This window comes from Somniosus microcephalus, chromosome 6 (assembly GCF_052327205.1).
Source record: "Somniosus microcephalus isolate GS21.2 chromosome 6, FLI_Smic_1.0, whole genome shotgun sequence".
Taxonomy (NCBI): domain Eukaryota; kingdom Metazoa; phylum Chordata; class Chondrichthyes; order Squaliformes; family Somniosidae; genus Somniosus; species Somniosus microcephalus.
The window spans coordinates 259,487,625-259,514,954 of NC_140992.1; positions in this window are offsets into that span (position 1 = coordinate 259,487,625).

The window sequence follows — 27,330 nt, forward strand, 5'->3', positions numbered from 1 at the left end:
TGCTCCGGGGAGCTAGGAGCTGTACTAGTGCTGGAGGCAGGGGGAGTGCTTGATGCAGTCTGCTGTGATGTGTCAGTGTCCGTGGTGCCACTTCATCCAGCCTTCATCTTGAGAAGAGCCTATAGCAAAAGTAAAAAAGAAAACTTATCGTTCAGCGCCAAGACGATGCCTTCAGAGAGCAGTAAGGTCCTAACACATTTCTGTGCAACATTAAGAGGCCTGAGCAAGTGTAGCGCCAGCAGGGAGGTCTAAGTAAATGAATGTGGGAAAGGTAATGTAAATGGAGTGTGCTTGCTACAAGATGGCACCATGCCTGCAAACTCACCCTTGCCAATCCCTTTCACAGATTCTTGGCTATTTGTTGGTCTCCCACCTGTCCTGATCCTCTCTCTCTCTCTCTCTGTGGTTGTGTGCAGCCTTGGCTTCTAAGCAGAACACATTTAGGAAGATGATAGCAGTGCCCCAAGTGCCACAAGCAGCACCTTCTGCCCTGACCACCTCCGTCCACGGGTCAGGACTTTGCAAATTAGCCACCAGAGTTTGTCTGCTGGCAGTACTTGATGGACTTGGAAAATCAAGACATATATTTCCTTACTCAGGCTAGATTTTCACAACCACTTCCAACTTGGATCATGAACAAAGACATTTTCCCTAGGACCTCTACCCCAGTGTTACTTTGCAACTGGCCATGAGCAATATCAACACATTGATCCATCTGTTCCATTTGTGCCCCAATCAGTTGTTTCCTAATAACAAAATAAATGTTTTCTTTATCTGTAAACTTCTCCCCTTCCCTCTCCTCTCCTGAAGGTGCTGAATCGTGCTGGGCTACAGTTCCACAGATACTGGACACCGCCAGTACCTTCGGCAGCTGTTCTTGATGTCTGAGCCAAAGGCGGTGACTGCCAACTGGCTATTTATTCCACCTTTAAGACATTATAGCAGAATCTGATTCTGTTCTTACCTGACATCCACACTTGGACATATTTCAGCAGGAATCACTGGATAGCGATCAGGAATAGGATCCATAGACAACATTTTTCCTTCCCTAGTCCAGGGGTGCTGAAGCCAATTGCAATGTCCTCACTTTTGTAACTATTTTTGTTAGGCAAGGGTATTAAGGATTGCGGAACCATGGTGGGTAGATGGAGTTGAGATACAGATCAGCCATGATCTAATTGAATGGCGGAACAGGCTCGAGGGGCCGAATGGCCTACTCCTGTTCCTATGTTCCCATTGCCACTCTAGCTGAAACCAAACATCTTCTGGCCTGTATAACATGACGTCACATCAACTGGTGTCTTCAACCTTTCGGCCATGTTGAAGATACATGCAAATGTATCTCTTTCACTTAAGCTGCATGAGATGACTAATGAAGGTCAGATGGCAAGACAAGATCTCTGGCATTGAAGTTCTTAAAAAAGCTGACCTGCCAAGTATAGATGCTCTGATCATGAAGGCACGGCTGTGGTGGTCAGGTCATGTGGTGCGAATGTCTAATGAACGAATCCCAAAGAAGATCTTTTATGGTGCATTGAAGCGATTTTGTGGTGCTCAAGCAAAAGAGATATAAAACTGCTTAAAAGCAACTCTGAAACAGTGCAAAATAGACGTCCATCAGTGGAAACAACTTGCTCAAGATACGAAAGCATGGCCAAAAAACCATCCATGGTGCCACCTCCTACCATAAGGCCCGTTGCATTGCTGGTGCTGAATGTAAATGCCAGCGGATGAAGTCTCACTTGAAAAAAAATCAAGATTCCAAGCCTGGCATATCCAGGATCCACTGTTCAATTTGCGGATGCTCATTCCCAGCATAAATAGGTCTGGTCAGCCATCAAAGAACTCACTTCAAAAAATGAGATGATATTCTAGCCATCTTTTGCGATATCAAAGGACAAACGTGCAACGACGACTTGAGACATTAAGACTAATTGCACTGGAGCAGAGAAGGATCAGAGCAGGTTTAATAGAGAATTAAAAAATTATGAAGGGTTTTGAATAATGAAGAACTATTTCTTCTTGCTGGAGAGTCAGTGTCAAAGTGTCATCAATTTGAAGTTGTCACAACGAGAGTCAGGAAAGTGTTTGGGAGAAATTTCTCTTTGTAGAGGATTGCAGTAGCATAGAAATATAGAAACATAGAAGATAGGAGCAGGTGTAGGCCATTCGGCCCCTCAAGCCTGCTCCGCCATTCAATGCGATCACAGTTGATCATCCAAATTCAGTACCCTGTCCCTGCTTTCTCCCCATACCCCTTGATCCCCTTAGCCTTAAGAAATATATCTAACTCCTTCTTGAATATATTTAATGATGAATTGGTCTCAACTGTCTTCTGTGGTAGAGAATTCCACAGGTTCACCACTCTCTGGGTGAAGAAATTCCTCCTCATCTCAGTCCTAAATGGCTTACCCCTTATCCTTAGACTGTGACCCCTGGTTCTGGACTCCCCCGCCATCGGGAACAGCCTTCCTGCATCTAGTCTGTCTAGAATTTTATAAGTTTCAATGAGATCCCCTCTCATTCTTCTAAACTCTAGCAAATATAAGCCTAATCAACCCAATCTCTCTTCATACGTCATTCTTGCCATCCCAGATATCAGTCTGGTGAATCTTCGCTGCACTCCCTCCATGGCAAGAACATCCTTCCTCAGATAAGGCGACCAAAACTGCACACAATACTCAAGGTGTGGTCTCACCAAGGTCCTGTACAATTGCAGCGAGACATCCTTGCTCCTGTACTCGAATCCTCTCTTTAACTGCGTACAGTTTTGGTTTCCATATTTAAGAAAAGATATACTTGCTCTTGAGGCAGTTCAGAGAAGGTTCACTCGGTTGATTCCGAAGATGAGGGGGTTGACTTATGAGGAAAGGCTGAGTAGGTTGGGCCTCTACTCATTGGGATTCAGAAGAATGAGAGGCGATCTTATCGAAACATATAAGATTGTGAGGGGGCTTGATCGGGTGGATGCGGTGAGGATGTTTCCACTGATGGGTGAGACTAGAACTAGGGGGCATAATCTTAGAATAAGAGGCTGCCCTTTCAAAACTGAGATGAGGAGAAACTTCTTCACTCAGAGGGTAGTAAATCTATGGAATTTGCTACCTCAGAGAGCTGTGGAAGCTGCGACATTAAATAAATTTAAAACGGAGATAGACAGTTTCCTAGCTGATAAGGGAATTAGGGGTTACGGGGAGAGGGCAGGGAAGTGGACGTGAGTCTAAGTTCGGATCAGCCATGATCCTATTGAATGGCGGAGCAGGCCCGAGGGGCCGTATGGCCTACTCCTGCTCCTACTTCTTATGTTCTTATGTTCTTATGTTCTCTTGCTATGAAGGCCAGCATACCATTTGCATGGAGTGCTTTGCCTCGGGGAATGGTTGAGGCAGTGACCGTTGCACCTTTTAAGAGGAATTTAGATAAATATTTAAAGCAGAGGCTATGGGGAGAACACTGGGCAATGGGACGAGTTTGAATTGTTCTGGCAGGACACCGACACAGACACGATAAGCCAACTGGCCTCCTTCTGTGCTGTAAACCTCTAGGATTCACATGTGATAACAGCACAACAGTCCTCCTTCTGTTTCTTAGGTCATCTGATTGTTATCCCTTACTCCTGAATTCAGAAGAAAAAAAACTTCATGGCCTAATGCTCATCAATACTATGCATTTACAGTTTGCAGAACTTAATAAAAATCACCTCAGCAGCAGTTACTTTTTCTCATACTATTTAGTGAAATTAAATTCATCACAAAGTCTGCGTAACTGTGCCTTGTGTTACTTAATGAAATCAGAGATTTATTTGTCAGCTTTAGAGGCTAAAAGTTATGTATTTGGATGATAATCTTTTTCGTATGTCCCACAGTGCCTCAGATTTTAGCTAAGGACCCCAGTCAGTCCCTGCCCACTGGGACAACAAGCAGGAACTCACATTAAACAGTGAGAATGCTGTATCATACTTTAAGGGAAATGTCAAAGTATTATCGATTGCTTGTTTGGATTAGAATTCTCTGCTGCCAAAAATTAACCTAAAAAAAAGTAATTTCTTCGGTGCAGTGTTGGCTTTTGCTGAGTGTGCCTGGATGGATGTATTACGCATGTCAGATCTGTCAGCAGTTTGTATTTCTGGGATTTTTGTAAAGTTATACACCCAGTGCTGAAAGGTTTCACAGGAACTTCAATCAGAGGAGGTTTTTCTGTCGGATTAAGAACAGAAAGCACAGTTTTAAGGGATGCTGTAATAATGTATATTACATGCATATAATAATACGTTTAATTTTTATTAAATCACACAGGTCCGTAGTTTACAAAATAACAGCCACAGGTTGGGAGAAATGTCTCTTTTGCAGAGGATTGCAGGAGCACGGAGTGCTTTGCCACAGGGAATGGGTGAGGCAGAGACCGTTGCAACTTTTAAGGGGAATTTAGATAAATATTTAAAGCAGAGGCTATGGGGAGAACACTGGGCAATGGGATGAGTTTGAATTGCTTTGGCAGAACACCGACACAGAAACGATTAAGTAAGGCTGGCAACCTTTTGAGTTGTTAGTAGGCAGGATGCGATTAGCAAATGGACCCCAGCCATCAATTGGGTGGTAGAGGAAGTGGGCTGGGTGAGAAATACTGGGCATGGTGGCTCCCGTGTGGAATGACGATGGTTGTCTTTGACGGCTTTTCAATTCTAAAAGCACACCAGTGTATTACCAGAGTTACACCCGAGGTGTTATCTGTATTTTTCCTCTTTTTAATCACCTCTCATGGCATTTGCTACAACGTGCCTCCTCTTTCATTTGGCAAAGCCGGAAACAGACTGCTCTGCAGTCGTCTCCCTCAGTACTGCCGGTGCCGTTCCAGAACACTTTGTTCTAGCATAGCACTTCATTAAGCAACCGAGCCAGCAACTGACGAAACTGAAACAATTAATGCACTGTGAGTAAGCTCCAATGATTAGAAATTAAGCTCTAAATTTATCCAGATTGGAATTAATTTTGACAGCAGCAGAGACATGGGGCGGCAGATTCCATGGGCAGGATTTTCATTGGGCCGTGGAGGCGGGATTGGAGGCGTGTGGGGGGTTAAAATCCCGAAATCGGGGGGGGCATGAACCCAGCCCGCCTCCATGCCAGTTTCAAAGGAGGCGGGTACCCGACCTGCGCTGGGACCCGCCTCCCCAAGGCGGGAAGGGGATTAGTGCCAATTAACTGCCTGTTAACAGGTAGTTAACAGGCAGTTTTTAGCCTAATCCCTATTTTCATTCTTGAAGTGTGGGATTCCCGACGGCTCCAAACCGCGCCAAGTTAGCGAGGCGGGCCGTCGGGCTGAAGGGCTTGGAGGGGTCGAGATGTCCGTGTTCAGGTGAGTGATGGGTGCATGAGTGCAGAGGTAAGTGTGTTTGGTGTGTTTAAAGTGTTTACAGAAGTTTTACTTACCGTTACAGCCTTCCTTCCTTCAGGTCTCGGGAGTCCCTCATCTCACCGGCACAGAAAGCAGAATGGCCGCGATCTGTCAAAAATTGCAGTATTCAGCTTTCTGTTCCGGAGAGATCTCTAAATCATCCTGAGAGGAAGGAATTAACTTTGGAGTACAGACTGTCAGTGTTTGACAGCTTCAAAGAGCTGTCGAATGCTGATATTTCATTTGTCAAAAGGTCTTGACAGATGAAATTTCAATCTATGACACCACCTGTTGCCGGGTGGCCCTTAATTGGCCTGCTGAGCCCGCTGGGTGGGCTCAACAAGGTCAATCAAGTCAAAATCGTGTGGGTTGGCTACAACTCGATGGAGGTGAGACTACAACCCCGAAAGTTGTAGTCCCGCCTCCTACCCGCCTCCTCAATGAAAATCCAGCCCCATCTGTCTTTTGTCGCTTTTATTATCCTGACCCCAACCCCTCTCTTGTCCTAGAAATCAACATCATGGATCAATTGTATCAGAAACTGAGTTGAAAAATCAGAAACAGTTGAGGAACATTTTAACATTGCCGGTGCACATCTTTCCTCTTCTTCTTAGGCAGTCCCTCGGAACCGAGGATGATTTGCTTCCACATTAAAAATGAGTTCTCAGGTGACTGATGTGTCCAATGCGGGACCTACAGTCTCTGTCACAGGTAGGGTAGACGGTAGTTGAAGGGGCAGGTGGGTGGGGTGCTTGGGTTGATGTGCGCTCCTTCCGCTGCTTGCGCTTGGCTTCCGCTTGCTCCCAGTGAAGAGACTCGAGGTGTTCGTGCCTTCCCGGATGCTTCTCCTCCACTTTGTGCGGTCTTGGGCCAGGGATTCCCAGGTGCAAGTGGGGATGTACTTTTTCAAGGAGGCTTTGAGGATGTCCTTGAAGCATTTCCTCTGCTCTCTTGCCGTGTCAGAGCTCCAAGTAGAGCGCTTGTTTTGGGAGTCTCGTATTGGGCATGCGGACGATGTGGCCCGTCCACTGGAACTGATCGAGCATGGTCAAAGCTTCGATGCTGGCCTGAGCGAGAACACTGATGTTGGTGCGCCTATCCTGCCAAAGGATTTGCAGGATCTTGCGGAGGCAGCATTGGTGGTACCTCTCCAGTGCTTTGAGGTGCTTGCTGTACATGGTCCATGTCTCTGAGGCATACAGGAGGGCGGGTATCACTACTGCTCTGTAGACTATGAGCTTGGTGCCGGGTTTGAGATCCTGGTCTTCAAACACTCTCTTCCTCGGGCGACCGAAGGCTGCACTGGCACACTGAAGGCGGCGTTGGACTTCATCATCGACATTTGCCCTTATTGACAGTAGGCTCCCAAGGTATGGAAAGTGGTCCACGTTGTCCAAGGCCTCATCATGGATTTTGATAATCGGGGAGCAACTGTGTGGCAGGGTGGCAGGTTGTTAGAGGACCTTTGTCTTATGGATGTTTAATGTAAGGCCCATGCTCTCATATGCTTCGTTGAAGGTGTTGACGATGGTTTGGAGTTTGACCTCCGAGTGTGAGCAGATGCAAGCGTCGTCTGCATACTGTAATTCGACGACAGAGGATGGGACGACCTTGGATCTGTACTGGAGGCGACGGAGGTTGAACAGTTTCCCGTTTGTTCTGTAGATTAGCTCCACTCCAGCAGGGAGCTTACTGAGGGTGAGATGGAGCATTGCTGCCAGGAAGATCGAGAAGAGCATTGGTGCGATGACACAGCCTTGCTTGACCTCGGTCTGTACGTGAATTGGGTCTGTGGTGGTTCCCTTGGTCAGGATCACAGCTTGCATGTCATCGTGAAGCACGCGGAGGATGGTGACAAACCTTTGAGGACAGCCGAATTTGAGGAGGACACTCCATAATTCCTCACAGTTGATGGTGTTGAAGGTTTTTTGAGGTCAAAGAAGGCCATGTACAGCGGTTGGTGCTGTTTCCTGCATTTCTCTTGTAGTTGATGCGCAGTGAAGATCAGGTCCATTGTACCCCTTAGTGGACGGAATCCGCATTGCGACTCTGGGAGGAGCTCTTCAGTCACTGGGAGAAGGCAATTGAGGAGGATTCTTGCGATGACTTTCCCTGTGGCAGACAGCAGGGAGACTCACTAGAAGGAGACACACTGTAAGGAGGTCAGGACCCAGGAGCAAGGTCGAGGCCCAGGAGTGAGGATGAGGCCCAGGAGTGAGGTCGGGACTTGGGAGCGAGGACGAGGCCCAGGGGCGAGGTCGGGACCCAAGAGCGAGGATGAGGCCTTGCAGCGAGGTCGAGGCCCAGGAGTGAGGACAAGGCCCAGGAGCGAGGACAAGGCCCAGGAGCAAGGTCAGGACTCAGGAGCAAGGACGAGGCCTTGGAGCGAGAACGGGGCCCAGGAGCGAGGTCGAGGCCCAGGAGCGAGGACGAGGCCCAGGAGCGAGGTCAGGACTCAGGAGCGAGGATGAGGCCCAGGAGCAAGGACGATGCCCAGGAGTGAGGACGAGGCCCAGGGGCGAGGTCGGGACCCAGGAGTGAGAACGAGGCCCAGGGGCGAGGTCGGGATCCAGGAGCGAGGACGAGGCCCAGGAGCGAGGACGAGGCCCAGGAGGGAGGACGAGGCCCAGGGACGAGGCCCAGGAGCGAGGACAAGGCCCAGGAGCGAGGACGAGGCCCAGGAGTGAGAACGAGGCCCAGGGGCGAGGTCGGGATCCAGGAGCGAGGACGAGGCCCAGGAGCGAGGATGAGGCCCAGGAGGGAGGACGAGGCCCAGGGACGAGGCCCAGGAGCGAGGACGAGGCCCAGGAGCAAGGACGAGGCCCAGGAGTGAGGACGAGGCCCAGGAGCGATGTCGAGGCCCACGAGCGAGGATGAGGCCCAGGTGCGAGGATGAGGCCCAGGGGCGAGGTCGGGACCCAGGAGCGAGGACAAGGCCCAGGAGCGAGGTCGAGCCGGGCAGCAAGGTTGAGGCCCAGGAGTGGCGCAGCGTGGACCAGCAACAAGGTCGGGAGGACCACACTGCAACCGGTGCACAATAATATTACTGGAAATGGCGGTACTTCCCTCGGTGATAAAGGATATACCATTGATCACCCATATAACCAGGGATTCACTGTTCCCTGTAACCAAATGTTAGTATTGCTCTCTTGCTATAGGCAGGAGCTGATATTACCCTTCACTATAACCAGGGGATAGTATAACACTCGCTATAACCAGGGGATAGTATAACACTCACTATAACCAGGGGATAGTATAACACTCACTATAACCAGAGGATGGTATAACACTCACTATAACCAGGGGATTGTATAGCACTTGTCTATAAGCAGAGGATAATATAGAACTCAGCTATAGTCAGTCTATCCCCTGGTAATAGCACAACCTCTGCTGCTGTACAAGGGTAATACCAGTCTCTGCTATATTCTGTGGAGGTAGTACTGTCTCCACTAAGTGTCCAGGCGATAGTACTGTTCTCTGCTATGTGGACCCTCAGTTTAATATCTCATCTAACAATGCCGCACTCCCTCAGCTGTACACCAGCCTAGATTATGCGCTCAAGTCCTGATGTGAAGCAAACCCCAAACCTTGTGACCCAAAGTGCTTCGAACTGAATCAAGCTGAAATCAACTAAGAAAACTTTTATTATTTTAAATAAAATTATTATATAGAATTAAGTCGATTAGTACTGAGGGAGCGCTGTACTGTCGGAAGGTGCCGTCTTTCAGATGAGACGTTAAACTGAGGCTCCGTCTACTCTCTCAGGTGGACGTAAAAGATCCCATGGCACTATTTTGAAGAAGAGCAGGAAAGTGTCCTGGCCAATATTTATCCCTCATCAACATCACTAAAGCAGATTATCTGGCCATTATCACATTGCTGTTTGTGGGAGCTTGCTGTGCGCAAATTGGCTGCTGCGTTTCCTACATTACAAAAAGTAACTTCAAAAAGTACTTCATTGGCTGTAAAGCACTTTGGGATGTCCGGTGATCGTGAAAGACGCTATAGAAATGCAAGTCTTTCTTTCAATCTGCAGAGGCTTTAATTTTCCTTTATTACGGAGCAGATCTTTCTTTTCACCTCCTGTGTCAACGAACTAGAGGCTTTCACCTGTCTTTTCAGACACGAGACCACCGACCATCCGCTCCTGCAGCCGCACATCCTCCAGAAGCCCCTCCACTCCGGTCACATCACTGTGTTTGGTCCAGTTCTTGTTGCGCTGCCTGCGCTGCGGTTTAAATAAAACGCACTGGGATACGTGTGTTTGTTGAGTTATTGGGTCTTTCCTGTCACACATCCTCATTCTTTTATGTTTTTGGTGAGAGATCTTTGGGCGATTCACTGCTAAATGTTTTCTTTTTAAGACTTTTTTTAAGACCTGCTAACGGTCGTCAGACACAAGTGTTACCAACATAATATTCAGTTTTTCACTAAAGTGGAATTGAGCTACCGAGTAGATGCTTCTTTCCATGGTATCTGTTTCAGTCTTGCTAATACTTTGTTCATGTTTCACTGTAAAGCCTGTTCAAGGGTTCTTTTCTACTTTATGCAGGGTTTCATTTTCATTTCACTCTAATTGAAAGCATGATGGAACTGAAGTACATAAATACAAATCGGGTAGTCAAACCAGTAGCTACGTCCTCACTGTCCTGGGATAATGTTCATTTGAAAAACAAACTCCAGTGAATTAACAGGAAAAATTAAAGAGCCATGATGCATGCTTCTTATTTACAGATTTTTCATAAAGGTAAGGAATTGAATGCAGATTTGTCTGTTTTATTGGGAATATTGTTGACTTCAATTGAAGTGTTATATCAGGGAACATTGAGATGGGATATCTTGAACAGTGCTGGATTCAATGTAAATGCCTTGAACTTGAATTTCAGCTTTGGTTTTGCTAATTTGTCTATTAATGCCAGAAAAATTATGCTAATGAATTTACTCAGCTTGATTGACTTGTAGTCCAATAACAAAGACTTGCATTTATATAGCACCTTTCACAACTTCAGGACGTCCCAAAGTGCTTTACAGCCAAGGCACAATTAAGTACTTTTGAAGTGTAGTCACTTTTTTAATGTAGAAAACACAGCAGCCAATTTGCACACAGCAAGGTCCCACAAACAGCGATGTGATAATGACCAGATAATCTGTTTTAGTGATGTTGGTTTAGGGATAAATAATTCAAATTAGCACCATGGGATCTTTTACATCCATCTGAGAGGGCAGACGGGGCCTCGGTTTAACATCTCATCTGAAAGATGGCACCTCCGACAGTGCAGCACTCCCTCAGTACTGCACTGGAGTGTCAGCCTGGATTTTATGCTTAATGGCCCAGAAATTGGTGTCGGGGGCTTCCCACGGGTGCAAGCCCCTGACCTACACTTACATAGCGCGCCGGCAGTTGAAGCCTGGCCCTGCGTGGATTTCCTGTCAGTGGCCCAGTTCAGCTCCCAACGGCGTACTTAGTGCGATGAGCCGGCTGGGATCACGTGAGCACTGGGCAACCAATCGGAGGTTGCAAAAGTTCATTCATGAGTTTGATAGTAAGAACTGTCAAACTCATGAAAACTCCAGGTGCCCAAAACAGTACTTAAACTTCAAATAAAAGTTTTTAAAAATCCCACTAATTAAATGAACTATTAATAACTGTAAAAAACTAATTTAAACAATTATTCAAATTTTTGAAAAAAATTATTTTTTAACAAATCGGGTCTAAAAATACACTTACCTTACTGTAAAGTCTTTAAAAATAATAAACCTGTGGAAAAAAAATTCTAACTTTAATTGAAAGACCACTTACCTTTTAAAACTAAGTACTTACGTCTGCTTTTTTCTCGCGTAAAAACTGGAGGCCTTATCGCACGGGCAACCCTGTAAAAAAAAAAGGAATTTCAGCGCGCACGCGCAGACTCCTGCGCGCACGCGTTCCACCTCTGAACCCCTTGGTTTAGAGGAAAGGAAATGCCGGTTTTCCGCGCATGCGCTGTACATGCTGAAAACCGGCACTTCCATCGGGCCCACGCATGACTACACGGTGCTTACTCACGCGTTGGGACCCGAATTACTGGGCCATTATGTGTCTAGAGGGGGACTTGAACCCACAACCCTTCTAACTTAGCAGCAAGAGTGATATCAACTGAGCCACGGATGACACCTAAAACTGCAGCTAATATTACCACAGTAGACTCGTTTGATCAATGAAAATAAAAGGACGATTGGTCAGGCAAACAGCAGCAGTATTTTAAATAAAAACAGAAAATGCTGGAAATACTCAGCAGGTCAGGCAGCATCTGTGGAGAGAGAAACAGAGTTAATGTTTCAGGTCGATGACCCTTCATCGGAACTGCAGTATTTTATTCTTCCTGTAAATTAAATTGTTTGGAAAAAATATACCAGGATGAACAGAGCCACAATTAGGGTTAAATAAGCAGTAGGCAAAAGGACCCAACCGAACCCTTCATTGTATTACTGGTGCACCCTATCAAAGATGCAAATACAACCTTTCACAAAGCTTTCTTATAGATTCCCTCAGTGTTTGGTCTAAGAAAGTTCCCATCCTCTACTGTTGCTAGTCTCATAAAAAGTGGCAGAAATCAATTTCCCTTCACATTGATTTACTTAGACATTCGGCTAACTTTTCTTAATGAATTATTTTTCTTCAATTGATTTATTTTTTCCTCCAGTCCTCATCAGGTTTCCCTTCACAATCTGCTAGTTCTGCTCACCGACCTCTGCCAGTGTCCCTCTTGACGTTGGTCGCTATGCAGTCTCCAGCAACCTGTTCTACAGTGTGTACTTTTTTCGAGCCTCCGTGTGGAGAAGTAACTATGTTCCTTCAGCTAACAGCCTAGGGCGTGTACAGAGACACACCCTGTCAGGAGCTTTTGGATGCGAATCCATATTTTATTGCGAGTTGGCAGAGTACGCTGGAGCATTAACAGTAGGACTCCATATACAGTTAACATTTTAAGAAATCAGAAGGAGGCTATTCAGCCCACCCTGGTTTTGCTGGCTATCAGATTAGTCCCCTGCCCACCCACCACCCCACGCACCCCCACCCTGCTCTTTCCCCATAGCCCTGAAAATTTTTCCTTTTCAAGTATATGACCAATCCCCTTTTGAAAATCACTATTGAATCTGCTTCCACCATCCTTTCAGGCAGTGAATTCCAGATCATAACAACTGACTGCATAAAACAAATTCTCCTCCTCTCCCCTCTGGTTCTTTTGACAATTATCTTAAATCTGTGTCCTCTGGTTACCGGCCCTCCTGCCAGTGGAAACTATCAAAACGCTAATTTTGAGCACCTGTATTAAGTCTCCCCTTAACACATATTGGAAAGCCAGATGTACACTATTTGTGGTTTCTGACTGTTATCACTAGAAAATCATGCACGGTGCGCATCTGAGTTTCCGTTATGGGCTTCCAATAACCGAGGCAGCGTATAGTCAGAAAATTACCCCTCAGCTGTACTCTCGACCCTATATACTGTGGGTGCTATACAGAGAGGGGTGTGTTATAAAGAGGGTGTTACATTAATGGGGCTCTACAGGCATGGTATCGGACGGGTATCATTGGGAGGTGTGTTGAAAAGGAACTAAAGATGCACTGTGTGATATTAGGAATGAATGTGTTAACACTTTCCCATGAAGTTCTTTGTTCTCTATTTTAATGAGGACATTACCTATTTTAATTCCAAGATTACCAGAGTGAGATGTTTGTTATGGCAAATATGTTACAAAATTGGATATTGTGAGGGGTGGGTTCTAGATGGGGAGAGCTTTGTTTGAGCCATTGACAAATGTTGCTTTTTTCACGTTTCCCTGAAATTGTTTTATCGAACATTTTCTGACTGAACATATTATGGAGTATGTAGCATGTAACTCATTATGGGGTAGATTGCATTTACACCCATTGCGGAGTATGCTCATTGATGCATTAAACATATTGCAAAGCATACCGCTTTAAATCGATTATGAAATATATTGCATTAACATAAGCATAATTTAAAAAAAGTAATCTTAACTATAAGAAACATTTCTCGTATTGCTGCACCTATCTCAGATGTTCGGCAGGTAAAGACTGGCTCTGCCATCACCAACACTGTATGTTGTTCTCTGAAGTATTGGCGTCTTTGCTGCAGTAAATACCGACATAACCAGGAGCTGACACTAACCATATACCACCAGACTGTTTACCCTTTGTGCACTGCAGTTGGTAATTGGTTCAGCCTTAAACAGTAATGCTAATTACCGCTGACCTTTGATTCTGTGTTTCACATTCCATGATCACTGTTTCACACATGCACGTTCCTTACTTTCTGCTAGTGCCCTTCAGACCCAGATGAGCAGCATTCTCAAAATCTCATCTAGAGTTGGGACAGTTCACAGGGGTAGTGACGGAGTGTGGTGGCGAGGAGGGATTACCTCTAGTTGCACGAGTCACTGCTTCAATGTTGGAATCCATTTGGGGTCATTTGGGGGCATATTTTCATTATACAGGAAACTCTCGATTTACCGGCACCCAAACAACCGGAAATCTCGGTTAACCGGCAAAATTCAGGAGTAGGTTCAGTTAAGTTTTTCTTCATATTAGTGGCCATTTCTTGATTCTTGGCTGTGTAATCGGGGGTTCCTGCACTTGTTGCTAAGCAACAGGGACGCTTGGTCTGTGGCCGGGCTTCTTGCACCTGTTGCTAAGCAACAGGGAAGCCTGGATTTGTTGCTGTGTACGGAGCTCTCGTACCTTTTAACTATAACTCTCTGTAATCCAGACTTTTTGATAAACCGGCACCACGCCGGTCCTGTCGGTGCCAGATAATAAAGAGTTTCCTGTACATTTACTTGCAACAGTTCGCCAAGCAAAAAAGATTATTGTTGCTAATCTGTCAATACTGCTGATGACATTTCTTCAGCTCTGTTATAGGAACAGGAATAGGTTATTCAGCCCCTCACAACTATTCCACCATTCAATTCGATCATGGCTGATCTGTACCTCAACTCCATTTACCCGCCTTTGTTCCATATCCCTTGATATCCTTACTGAACATAAAATCTATTGGACCTCAGTCTTGAAAATGTCAGGTGACCCAGCACCACAGCCTTTTGGGGGAGAAAATTCCAGATTTCCACTACCCCTCATGTGGAACAAGTGCTTCCTGATTTCACTCCTAAATGGCCTAGCCCTAATTGTAAGATAATGAAGTCAATCAAGAGGCTTTAATTTTCATCACACTTGCACGTTAAGATGCAGTGCTAGCATTCTTTACATCTTTTAGCAATATGATTATTTATGATTTGCACCATTATCTGAAACCTTTTTTCGTTGGGGTTTTCAAGTGCTGCTTCCTTTTAGGCTATTTTGTGTTGATTTATTCTCTATTTTATGTTTCCATATATATAAAACTTTTCAAATATCCAATTTGATTGGGATGTCTATACAATGTTATTATATTATCCTTCAACTTCTGTCTGACAATTATTAACTCTGGAATTCCCTCCCTAAACCTCTCCGCCTCTCTACCTCTCTCTCCTCCATTAAGGCGTTCCTTAATACTTACTCCCTATCCTAATATCTCCTTATGTGGCTCGGTGTCAAATTTTTGTTTGATAATACTCCTGTGAAGCACCTTGGGACGTTTTACTATGTTAAAGGCGCTATGTAAATGCAAGTTGTTATTGTTGCTTTAATTCTCTCATAAGTACAACTTTCAGATTCAGTGAATGGTTACTAAATGACACAAGGTGGGTCATTTGAACCTAACCCATTGAACAAGAAACCAACAGGATCACTTGGAATGCCAGTTTTACACCCCGCCCAATATTAAAATTGTCCCCTCGGATCCTGCTGCAGATCAGTCAAGCACCTCAGGACCTCCTGCCACTTTCGGAGAAGTAGGAGGAGGCTAAGATTGAAAGGAGATATGAGTAGGCGCCAAGGGGGGTCTTAAACAGTGAGAAGGTTGTCAGATTTATTGTCAGTGAGATACCTGTGCAAAGGGGTCCCAGAATGATCTCCCAATGGAAGTTGCAGAGGAAAGCTACTTGTCAGCCAGCGACTGAGTTGAGGCCAAAAAGGGTTGACACCAGACCCCTTTAGCAGTAGAAGCTCAGATCTCAGGTCTCCCTTATGAGCTGTGCCCACAGCTGTCTGTCAGCTGGCACAACTCAGTTATTCCTTTGCAGTCCTTCTCGAGCATTGCCAGGTTGCAGTAGCCCACCTGTATCTGTAGACAGGGAACTGTGGGCACCAAGAGGTGGGGCTGGAGGCCATCTACTCTCCCGTTTAGCCTGGCATCTCTGTGGGGGCCCTTCTGATCCTTTTCTTCCGTCTCCTCAACGCAAAGTAACAACCGAGGCCCAAGGAAGACCCTATTGGTTCTCGCGTCTCAGTCTACAAGATTAAACTTTTAAAAACCGTAAAATAACTTTTAAAACTTGCTTTAAAAATCCTTATAGATGCTTTAAAAATGCTTACACATACTTTAAAAATACTTGAAGAACTTTTAAAGAACCTTAAAAGGAACTTTAAAAAACTTTACAGTAAAACCAACTTTAAAAAGCTTACTTACCTCCTCTAGCCTGCCCCAGTGACTCTTCCCCAAGACATTGGGGGGAAAATTCAGTATCGCCCCGTTTGGGGCGTGATTATCGGCTGTGCGCAAAGTTTAGCGTCTGGCGCTAATTATCGCCTCCGACTGCAAACTTGGCTTTTATCAGCCCTGGAGGTGATTGGAGCACTAAATCAGGCGTTTCACACCTGTCTTAAGGCACAAAGGCCGAGGAGCGAGGCGCTACCTCAGAGCGTTGGCGAAGCTCATGTGATGTCAGTCAGCAATGGAACACACACTGGCGCTGGCCAGTCCTTAAAGGGGAGGGTTGATCTTGCTCTCCATCCACATCCTGCTCATTGCAGCCTTGAATCTCGGCCTGGAGAGACCTGTACATCAAATCTGCTGGAAAGAACAATGGAGAGACCCAGGGAAAGAGCTCAGAGTGCAGCCCCCACAGTCTTTTCTAAATCGATACAAGGAAGGGCAAATCAAAATGAACCTGCAAAGTGCTGTTCAGTACCCAAAACTCCTTCACACAGCATTGAATCTCTCCAGAAGTCCCTCTCTCTCTCTCTCTCAGAATGCGTGGTGCAAAAATGTCACCAACAAAAAAAGGCAGGAAGCGGTTGCCTTTAAATAACGCTCCCCCAGTCCCTTCCTGACTGCAAAACGCTCCCCTCAACCTGTCGTTGCTAGCGGCAGGCGGTAAGGCAAGGGGCGCCACTCAATATCCGGTCGGGGCGCTACCGGGGCGTTGCACACTCGACTGACGTCACAATCTGCCGGCACAGGAGATTGTGGCGATAGTGTTTAGCGCCGCCGTAAAATGTCCAGTTAATTTCGTGAGCGGCGCAAACATTGCCACGCCCGGGTGCTAGTTGCTTTGCGCCCCATTAGCGCCCTCTAAGGCGCTAACGGGAGGCGCAAACCAACTGAATTTTTCCCCCATTCTCTTCTGCCACTGGCAACTGAGTGGTAACTGAGGGGAATGTGGCCGCCATCATTCACATGTAACGAGGCAAAGTTGCAGCGTCCCAAGACGTCTGCTCCTGATGGGGCTGGAGCGATATGCGGCCGGTAAGTTCTTGTGGTGACGAACTGGTGTTGTGCCTGTCCGCCTGATTTTCCTTCATTGGCTGCTCCAGGTACGTCTGAAAATGGGGGGGACAAATGGAGGAAAATCCAGCCCCGGGGTTTCTGCCAAACCAGTGGTACTGCTCTTATTCTTAACAAGGTTTGAATTAGCATCAGTGGACTCAGAACTGCTAGTAAATAATTCAGTTTTGCAAGCTAGTTTTTCCATGAGTCATTAGGAAAAATCTATCACACCACTATGGCATTCATCTTCATTCCGATATCCCTGCCTTCGAATGAGTTTGCAAAACCAAGCTTGCATTAGTACATAGTGAGCATATTCTATCACAGCTCATTGGCCATGTGCATAATGTCACCTACTCTCTCTCGCCCTCTCTCTCTCTCTAGTTCTGGATTTCTTCCATGCAGATGGCAGCTTGAGATAAGCTTCTGCCATTACATTTTTCTGAGCATGAGAATCTCTCTCATGTTTTCCTTTCCTTTGCTGTAGCCATGCTACCCACCTCCTTTTGCTACGAGGAATGGTGGGCAAACTGCTATTGGGACTGCATATATATGAAAGCAGCTTCTAGGAGGCATGTGAGAGCAGCCCATGTGGCTGCAGCACATAAATGGAGTTCCGAATGGCCTGGTCCTGCTCCTATTTCCTATTTCTTATGTTCTTTCCCTCAGCCCTAATTATAGACCAGGAATTCCCACTTCCTGCAGCAAACCATGCATGGTCCCATGGTTTCAGTCTTTACCTAAGGTATGTGTCACTGTAGAATCATAGAATGGTTACAGCACGGAAGGTGGCCATTGGGCCCGTCGAGCCTGTGCCGGCTCTCTGCAAGAGCACTTCAGCTAGTCCCACTCCCCCGCCCTTTCCCCGTAGCCCTGCAAATTTCTTTCCTTCATATACTTATCCAACTCTCTTTTGAAAGCTGTGATTGAATTTGCCTCCACCACCCTTTCAGGCAGTGCGTTCCTGATCTTAACCACTCGCTGCATTAAAAAGTTTTTTCTTACGTCGCATTTGGTTCTTTTGCCAATCACCTTAAACCTGTGTCCTTGGTTCTCGACTCTTCGGCCAATGGGAACAGTTTCTCTCTATCTACTCTGTCCAGAGCCCTCATGATTTTGAACACCTCTGTCAAATCTCCTCTCAATTTTCTCTGCTCCAAGGAGAACAACCCCAGCTTCTCCACTCTATCAATGTAACTGAAGTCCCTCATCCCTGGAACCATTCTTGTAAATCTTTTCACACCCTCTCTAAGGCCTTCACATCCTTCCTAAAGTGTGGTGCCCAGAATTGGACACAGCACTCCAGTTGGAGCCGAACCAGTGTTTTATACAGGTTCCTCATAATTTCCACACTTTTGTACTCAAGAGGGCTCGATTTTGCCAGACCCGAGGAGGCAGGAATGGAGGCGTGTGGGGTGTTAAAATTGCAAAAAGTGGCAGGCGGGCCCGACCCCGCCTCCATCCCGCCTCCAAGCAATTTTCCCAAATGCGTGGTTTCTGATCCCGTCTCTGTCCCGCCTCCAAGTTGTGGGACAGGCCCTTAAGGCCCTTAACAACCACTGAATAGCCTCTATAATCCCATTTTCAGAGGCCTTTCTGATTTTATCACTTTTCCCATGTGATGCATGCCTCCTCTGAAACACGACAGTGAAATCTGGCGGTAGCTCAATTGGATTGCTGACTATCAGCTGCAGCTCCACCATTAAATAGGAGATTTAATCAGTCATCATTTGCAGGTGGCAGGACATTGTTGTCTCAGGTCTGGGGGAAGTTTTAGCAGGCATAACCATAGCTGTGGAAGTTTGGAGCCTGACACCCATCTCCAGTGTAACCTCCTGGGAAACCCCTCTCGCCACCTTGACTAAGCACTTCCTCAACTGAGGCATATACCAGAAGCATGGGAACCATTTATTTCCTTTCCTCCTGGGCATCAGATTTGGACGAAGACCAGCAGCAGCAGCAGCAGAACCCTGAACAACAGCAGCACCAACAGCAGCAGCAACAACAGGAGCGCCAAGCTGCTGCTCACCCACCTGAAGCTGCACAGGCCAGAAGGCGCCAGCGCATGGAAGCCCGTCGGCGCAGGAGATACCCCCAAACAAGGTCTACAGACAGAGGATCAGCTACCTCAACATGACTGAGCAGCAGTGCCAAAGGCGGCTCCGACTTTCGCGAGAGGTAGTGGGTGGCATATGCGCAATGGTGCAGCAAGACCTGGAGCCCAGAGGAGCAGGTGGACACCCCTTACCAGTGGCCGTCAAAGTCACCACCGCACTCAACTTTTTTGCCTCAGGCTCATTCCAGGGATCAGCAGCAGACATCAGCGGCATCTCCCAGGCGGCCGCAAACACTTGCATCATGCAGGTAACCGATGCCCTCTTTGCCATCGCGCACAATCACATCCATTTCTCCAAGGATCAAGCAAGTGTCACGGCGCGTGCGGTTGGATTAGTTAATCTGGCAGGCTTTCCAAGGGTGCAGGGCGTCGTTGACTGCACACATGTGGCCCTTAAGGCACCCCATCGCAATCCAGGTATTTTTGTCAACCGCAAGGGTTTCCATTCCCTCAACGTGCAGCTGGTGTGTGACCACAAGAAGGAAATTTTGCATGTTTGTGCCAAGTACCCTGGCAGTTACCATGGCTCCTTCATACTGCGCCAGTCCGCCAGACCAACTTAACGGATGGCTACTTGGAGACAAGGGCTATCCCCTGAGGATGTGGCTAATGACGCCGTTGAGGAGCCCATCCAATGAAGCTGAGGAGAGCTACAACTCCAGCCACATGTCCACCAGATCCATAATTGAGCAAACCGTCAGCTTGCTGAAGATGCGCTTCAGATGCCTGGATAGATCAGGTGGAGCCCTGCAGTACTCAGCAGCCAGGGTCTCCAGAATCGTCATGGTTTGCTGTGCACTTCACAACATGGCACAGCGTCGTGGCTTGCAGATTCCTGAGGACCAAGTGGCTCCTCACATATCCTCCTCAGATTAGGAGGAGGAGGAGGAGGAGGAGGAGGAGGTGGAGGAGGAGGCGGAGGAGGAGGAGAGCGAAAACGAACATCTTGCAGAGGCCCATCAACCAGCGGCAGCATTACGTGAGAACATTGCTGCCCAGGATGCAAGGAACGCACTCATCTTGGCCAGATTTGCTTAGCCTAGCCAATCAAGCACTTTTGCCTTGCAGCTTCTTACCAGAGCATCAACAATGGCCAAGAACCAGTGGATTCCTAGCATTCTGACCCCCATACTGACAATTGCAAGTAATCCTAAGCCCTCAATGTGGAAGTCCCATTAGCAAAATGACACACGCCACAACTGCAACAGTTGCCTTCAGAATTTTTATTTACAATAACCAACTGATGGCTTTTCAACATTAAACATCACATTTCACCCAAGTGACTACACTTGTGACTATTTGTGCAGTATCTTTTACGCGTGCTCCTACGTGGTGGTTCCCCCTTGGCATCAGCAAATGTGGAGGCCTCTTGCTCACTTGCTTGCTGCTCGTGTCTCGACACCTTTGGCGAGTGTCCTCTGGGGTTGCGAACCTGTGAGGGCTCTGCAACAGTCTGCTGCTCCTGCGGCTGTGCAGGGGTTGAGACGCCAATCTCAGTTGGTTGGGGACTCTGGTGGGGCTCTGACCGAGGGCTTTGCAGTGGCATGGACCTGTGAGTGCTTGGAGAGGAGCCCCCACTTCCTTGTTCTCTGCCACCAACATCCCTCTCATGGGTCAGGTCCACCTCAGCGCTTGCAAGTGGCTTGAGAGCACCTTGCTGCACATCAGGGGGGTCATGGGGACCCGTATCTGCACTGGCAGTTCTACTCAGATGGACTTCCATGAAGGTCTGGTTTCTCTGTTCAATAGCTGACCATCGCTCCTCCAGAGATGTCAGTCTATTCTGAACACTCACCATGTTTTCTACACTCTGGCGACTTAGCTCCTCCATGGCCATAGCCATCCTTTAATCTACTGTGGCCATCCTTTCCACGGAGGTTGCCATCCTTTCCATGGTGCTGCGTTCATGCGCCAATGACTCCACAAAGGCTCTGCTCATGTTCGCGATGGACTCCTCCATTCGCTCCACACTCACAGCAACCTTGGAGACAAAACCTGCCAGAGACTCCTGCACCTGTTCCTGGAGTTCCAGCACCGCTGTTCTTCTGGGTGGACCCAGAGGCAGAGGGTCGACATGCAGATGAGCAGAGCTGGGAGAGTCCTGTGCCCTCCGACTAGGACTCTCCACTGCTATCCCTGTCTCCACAATCTTCTGATGCTCACTTGTGAGCTGTGATACACCAGGTGACAACACTACTCTATGTCCCGAAGGTCCCACCGAGGTGTGAGTGTCTGTGCTGGTACTGGGTGCGCTGAATTCTGCTGACGCTGTGCCCTCAGAGGTTGCAGCTTCCTCTGAGGAGTCTGGATGCTCAGGCTGTTTCTCCTGGATAGTGGGGATGGGTGCTTGCAATGGTCCTGTGGGGGAGTAAAGGAAAGAGTCAGAGATGTGAGGTCAAGGTTACATGCACATTGCATATTGCAGATGATCATAAGTCCATCTGTGAGAGCTTCAGAATCATTATCAGTGACTCATGCAATGTCAATGAGAGAGATGAAAAACTATTCTGTCACCAGCTTGCTGTGATGCACCCGTCTGTCCGTCCCCCACTTGCGCCTTGTCCTCGAGTCCCATGATCTCCAGGACCGCCTCCTCCCAAGGGGTGAGGTGGACTACTGAGGGTGGCCCTCCTCCTGTCCTCGCTCTTTCCCTCTTATTGTGAGATCTCTTTTCCTGCAATGAGGGAGACAAGTGGAGTTTGAGTGAGAATGAAGGAGTGAGTGTAGAGAATCCATAGCATAGATGCTTAGAAGGAGACAAAGATGGAGTGAGTTGGCAAGACCAAGGGCCCTCCCTGTGTTTTGTAAGTTGTTTTTGTTGAGTCTGTGTGTTCCAGATATACTTATTTTAAATAACTGGACACAGACAACAGGAAAAACTTAAACAGGTCTTTACTACTTGGAGGTCAGGGCTGAACTGCTTTACAAATTACTACACAGAGCTTATATACCGGTGTGGTCACCACCGGTACTACAATGTACAGTAGCAAGAGAAAGTAGTCCATCTTCTTAAGGTAGTTCTCTTAAGGTGGTACAGGTTACATACACCACAATTCCTCCCTTTTTAGCTTAACAGTGTACACCCCAATTTAAACATAACATGGATAACATATATACAGCTTTCATGCAACTGTTCAAAGATTCAGTCTCTGAGGAGGCCTCCTGATCCGAGTTGGATAACGCCTTTCAGGGGTCTCTGATTCTGGTTGCTGGGGTGACTCCTCTAATTGATCTCTTATGGATTGAACATCCTCATGTATGTTCGCGTTTGAGGTAGATGCTACAGGTTCAATAATTTCTTCCACTGGTGTCTCTGCCGTAGCCATGGGTTCGACCCTTGTTCTCGATTCTACAAGTTGGTCAGCATGACGTCGTATTACGTTTTCACCAATCTCTACCGTGTACATCAGGGGTCCTTGTCTGGCACGAATTGTTCCAGATTGCCATTTCTCATTTTTATAGTCCCGGGCTAACACTGGTTGTCCTATTTCAAAACTCCGAGTGGTCTTGTTATTTACATGCTGGAACTGTTTGTTTTCGACTTCCCTACGCACATTTGGTTTTAACAAATCCAACCTGGACCGCAACCTCCTGTTATAAAACATCATGGCAGGACTTTGATTTGTCACTGCATGTGTGGCGTTTCGATATGCCATTAGGAAATTGTCCACCTTGTGTTGTAGTGGAATATGGTCTTCGCTCATGGCCTTTATCGCCTTTTTGAACGTTTGTACAAATCTCTCGGCCAACCCATTTGTAGCCGGATGATATGGGGCAGATGTATAGTGTTTCACCCCATTCTTCTTCATGAATTTCTGGAATTCTTCTGACACGAACTGCGGTCCGTTGTCTGAACATATCTGTTCTGGCAATCCATTTCTTGGTAGTGGTCGCCATCTTAATCACTTCTGGCCATTTAGAATGTGCGTCTACCGCTATCAAAAACATGGAATCCATGAATGGACCTGCAAAGTCGATATGTACACGCTGCCATGGGGTTGAAGGCCACTCCCATGGATGCAGCGGTGCAATTGGAGGTGCATTTTGAACTTTTTGGCACCCTGAGCAGCTTTTAGTCAGATCCTCTATTTGTTTGTCGATACCTGGCCACCACACATAAGCCCTAGCAAGGCTTTTCATCTTGACTCCCCCCAGATGACCTTTATGCAGTTCCTTTAGAACTCTCTCCCTTAATTTAGGAGGAATAATCACCCTTGTTCCATACATCAATGTTCCTTGACAAACGGACAGCTGTTCTCGTCTGGCTGAGAATGCCGGTAACAGTGGTTCGCCATGTGCTGGCCATCCCTTCACTGTCAATTCGTAGACCCGAGACAGTGTCGGGTCGTTCCTGGTCTCTCTCTCAATACTCGCATTGGTGACTGGCAAACATTCGATGATGGTCGAGTGAAATAACTCAACAGGGTCAACTGTTGGTGCCTCTTCCGCTGTAGGTAGTGGCAGGCGCGACAGCCCATCAGCATTACCATGTTGCTTTGTACCTTTGAATTCGATCTCATATTGATGTGCCCCTAGGAAAAGGGACCATCTCTGGAGCCTCTGCGCTGTCATCACCGAAACACCCTTCTTAGGGTTAAAAATGGAAACCAACGGCTGGTGGTCTGTCAGCAGCGTAAACTTTTGGCCTTGCAGGTAATGATTAAATTTTTTTACTCCCCACACGAGGCTGAGAGCCTCCCTATCTATCTGAGCATAGTTGCGCTCAGCGGAGGTCAATGATCTGGATGCGAACGCGACTGGTCTTTCCAAGCCATTTGGCAACTTATGTGATAGCACTGCCCCAATACCATATGGAGAAGCATCACAAGCTAAACGAATAGGCAGCGTTGGGTTAAAGTGAGCCAACACTTCCTTAGAGGTGATCAATGCCTTGCTTTTGTGAAAAGCCCGCTTACAGTCCTCGCTCCACTTCCATGGCACTCCCTTTTGTAAAAGAGCGTTCAGCGGGTGTAGCACCGTGGATAAATTTGGCAGAAACTTATGGTAATAGTTAATCAACCCTAGGAACGACCTCAACTGGGATACATTTTCCGGAGCGGGAGCCTTCACAACAGCTTCGATCTTGTCAGGTGACTTGTGAAGCCCCTCCTGGTCAATGACGTGACCACAGTACGAGATTCGCTTCTGAAAGAACTCACATTTCTGGCGATTAACTCGAAGTCCATACTCTTTCAATCTGGTGAGCACCTGTTCCAAATTAGCAAGGTGTTCCTCATCATCACCACCTGTAATAAGAATGTCGTCCAGATAGCATTGTGTGCCAGGAATTCCCTGTAATACCTGCTCCATGGCCCTTTGCCAAATCGCTGGAGCCGATGCCACTCCAAAAAACAGTCTATTATACCGATATAAGCCCTTATGCGTGTTGATCGTGAGATACTGGCGTGACGCTTCATCAACTTCCATCTGTAAGTACGCCTGCGCCAGGTCTATCTTGGTGAAGTGTTTCCCGCCAGACAACGAAGCGAAGATATCCTCAATCCGCGGAAGCGGATATTGCACCGTGTGAAGAACCGGATTAACAGTGATCTTGAAATCGCCACAGATACGAACCTTCCCCGGTTCCCCTGGCTTGTTGCTCAATGAACGCTTCATGACGGGAACAATGGGCGTGGCCCATTCGCTCCAGTCCACCTTTGACAGTACTCCTGAACATTCTAGCCCTTCCAGCTCAGCTTCCACAGCAGGTCGTATCGCATAAGGTACCGGTCTGGCTTTGAAAAATTTTGGGTTTGCATGTTCTTCAACCTTGATGTTTGCCGTAATTCCTTTCAGTGTTCCCAGTCCCTGTTGGAACACCTCCTTAGCATCGTCCAATATTCTGGACAGTCGTTTAGGTTTGACATCGTCCTTTTTACCGGAATCTACAGTTAGTGCTTTTAAGGAATGCCAGTCCATATTTATTCTCCTGATCCATTCCCGTCCCAGTAGTGGTGGACCTCCCTCAGGTAACACATACAAGTCCATTCCTTTGCTTTCTTTACCCTTGTGGACCACCTTTACTTTTATCTTTCCGATGGGGTACACTCTTTGCCCCGTGTATGTTTTTAATACAATCTCTGTATCCCTTAGGGGAATGTGTGAGAATAACCTTTTGTAATCTTGCTTATTCATGACCGTCAATGCCGATCCCGTGTCCAATTCCATCTTCACTTGGACTCCTGCTATCTGGAGTGTAACCCAAATAGTTTGGTGGTCTGCTGTGTTACCCACATTGTGTATTCTTAGACAACTCAGTTCCTTACTGCTGGAGTCTGAATCCGTCTTCTGTTCATCCGAACTGTTCTCTGTCACCTTGTGTACTTTTTTGTACTTCTTCTGTGGTGACTTTTTGTTGTTGGTCTTCTTTCCTGACCGGCATACTTTCGCTATGTGACCGAGTCTGCCACATTTTCTGCATTCTTGATCTTTGAACCAGCACTGGTTCTGATCGTGCGTTGTCCTTCCGCAACGATAGCACTTTACTGCACCCAATGCCATTTGATTGGTGCTGAGTTCCGATGGCCTTAGTTGCATTTCCGCGGTGCCTCGTGCTGCCACCTCGTGCGATGCTGCAATGGTGACAGCTTTATCTAGCGTAAGGTCCTTTTCCTCTAGCAGTCGCTTCTGAGTTCTTTCTTTTAATAGTCCACACACGAACTTATCTCTCAGAGCATCTGCTAGTCCTGTACCAAACTGACAGTACTTTGATAGCTTGCGCAGTTCAATTAAGAATTCAGCGTTGCTTTCCTCTTTCAGCTGCGTTCTTCTGTAAAATTTAAATCGTTCCGCTATCAGCAGCGGCGTGGGGTTTAAATGCTCTTGCAGGATAGTAACAATATTCGCGAAAGTCTTATCCGCCGGTTTATCTGGTGTTACAAGGTGCCTTAATAACCCGTACGTCTTCGCACCCATCGAGTTTAATAGGGTTAGTGCTTTCTTTTCAGCCGGTATCTCATTTGCTGTACAATAAACTTCAATACGCTCCACATAAGTGGCCCAATCTTCGACATCGCTATCAAAAGCAGTGATGTTACCGTTTTTAGGCATCCTTGTAAGTTTCTTTAAGTATTTTCTTTTTCCAAAATGGCGGCTTCCCGCGCTTGGCGGCTTTTCCCGCGCTTGTCTTCTTCCTGCGCCGACTAAAATGGTGGCTTCCCGCGCTTGGCTTCTTCCCCCGCTGGCTACAATGGCGATTACCGCGCTGTTGCCGTTCTCGCCTCCCAGCGGTCCTTAATTTCCCCCGACGCTGCTGCTTTTACTCCCCGCTGTCCTCGTGGGTATTAGCGCTTCCTTTCTTGCTGCGCGTTTATTCCAATTGCAACCCGGCCCTTTACACCGGCTGCGATCGAGTTCTCCGCCCTTTTTCCTCCGGTCTTGCCCCCCTTCTCCACTGACAACGCGGCCGACTTTCTGCCCGTGTCGCTAGATTGGCTTACCCACCGCCGTGGAAGAAGGATGATCACTGCCTGTCGCTGATGGTGGACTTCGTGGTCAGCAATTCCAACCCGGGTTCTCGATGCCTCCCGTGCGAATGCGGTGCTCAGCAGGATGATGAGGGCAGATGCCTCTTCTCGACGCCCGTTCTGGGGACGAAGCTGCCTTGGATGCAATTGCCGCTGGGTAAGATCGACTCGTCGCCACTGTTGAGTCTGTGTGTTCCAGATATACTTATTTTAAATAACTGGACACAGACAACAGGAAAAACTTAAACAGGTCTTTACTACTTGGAGGTCAGGGCTGAACTGCTTTACAAATTACTACACAGAGCTTATATACCGGTGTGGTCACCACCGGTACTACAATATACAGTAGCAAGAGAAAGTAGTCCATCTTCTTAAGATAGTTCTCTTAAGGTGGTACAGGTTACATACACCACAGTTTTCATAGCATCACAGTGATAGGGAGTGTGAGGGCTGCATATTAGAATAGTTAGGTGAATGTGACCATAGAGAGAGAGGGGATGGGTAAGGGTGCAGGGATGTCAGTGTCAAGTGGGATGTGGAGGAAGAGGTTGCTAAAGTTGAGTGCTGGTGAGGAGAGGCAATGGGGATCAGATTGAGGGTGATGGCAAAGTCATACTCACTTTTCCAGTGCGCAGAAGGTCATGAAACCTCTTCCTGCACTGAAGCCAGGTTCTGCGGATGAGGGACAATAAGTTCACCTCCTG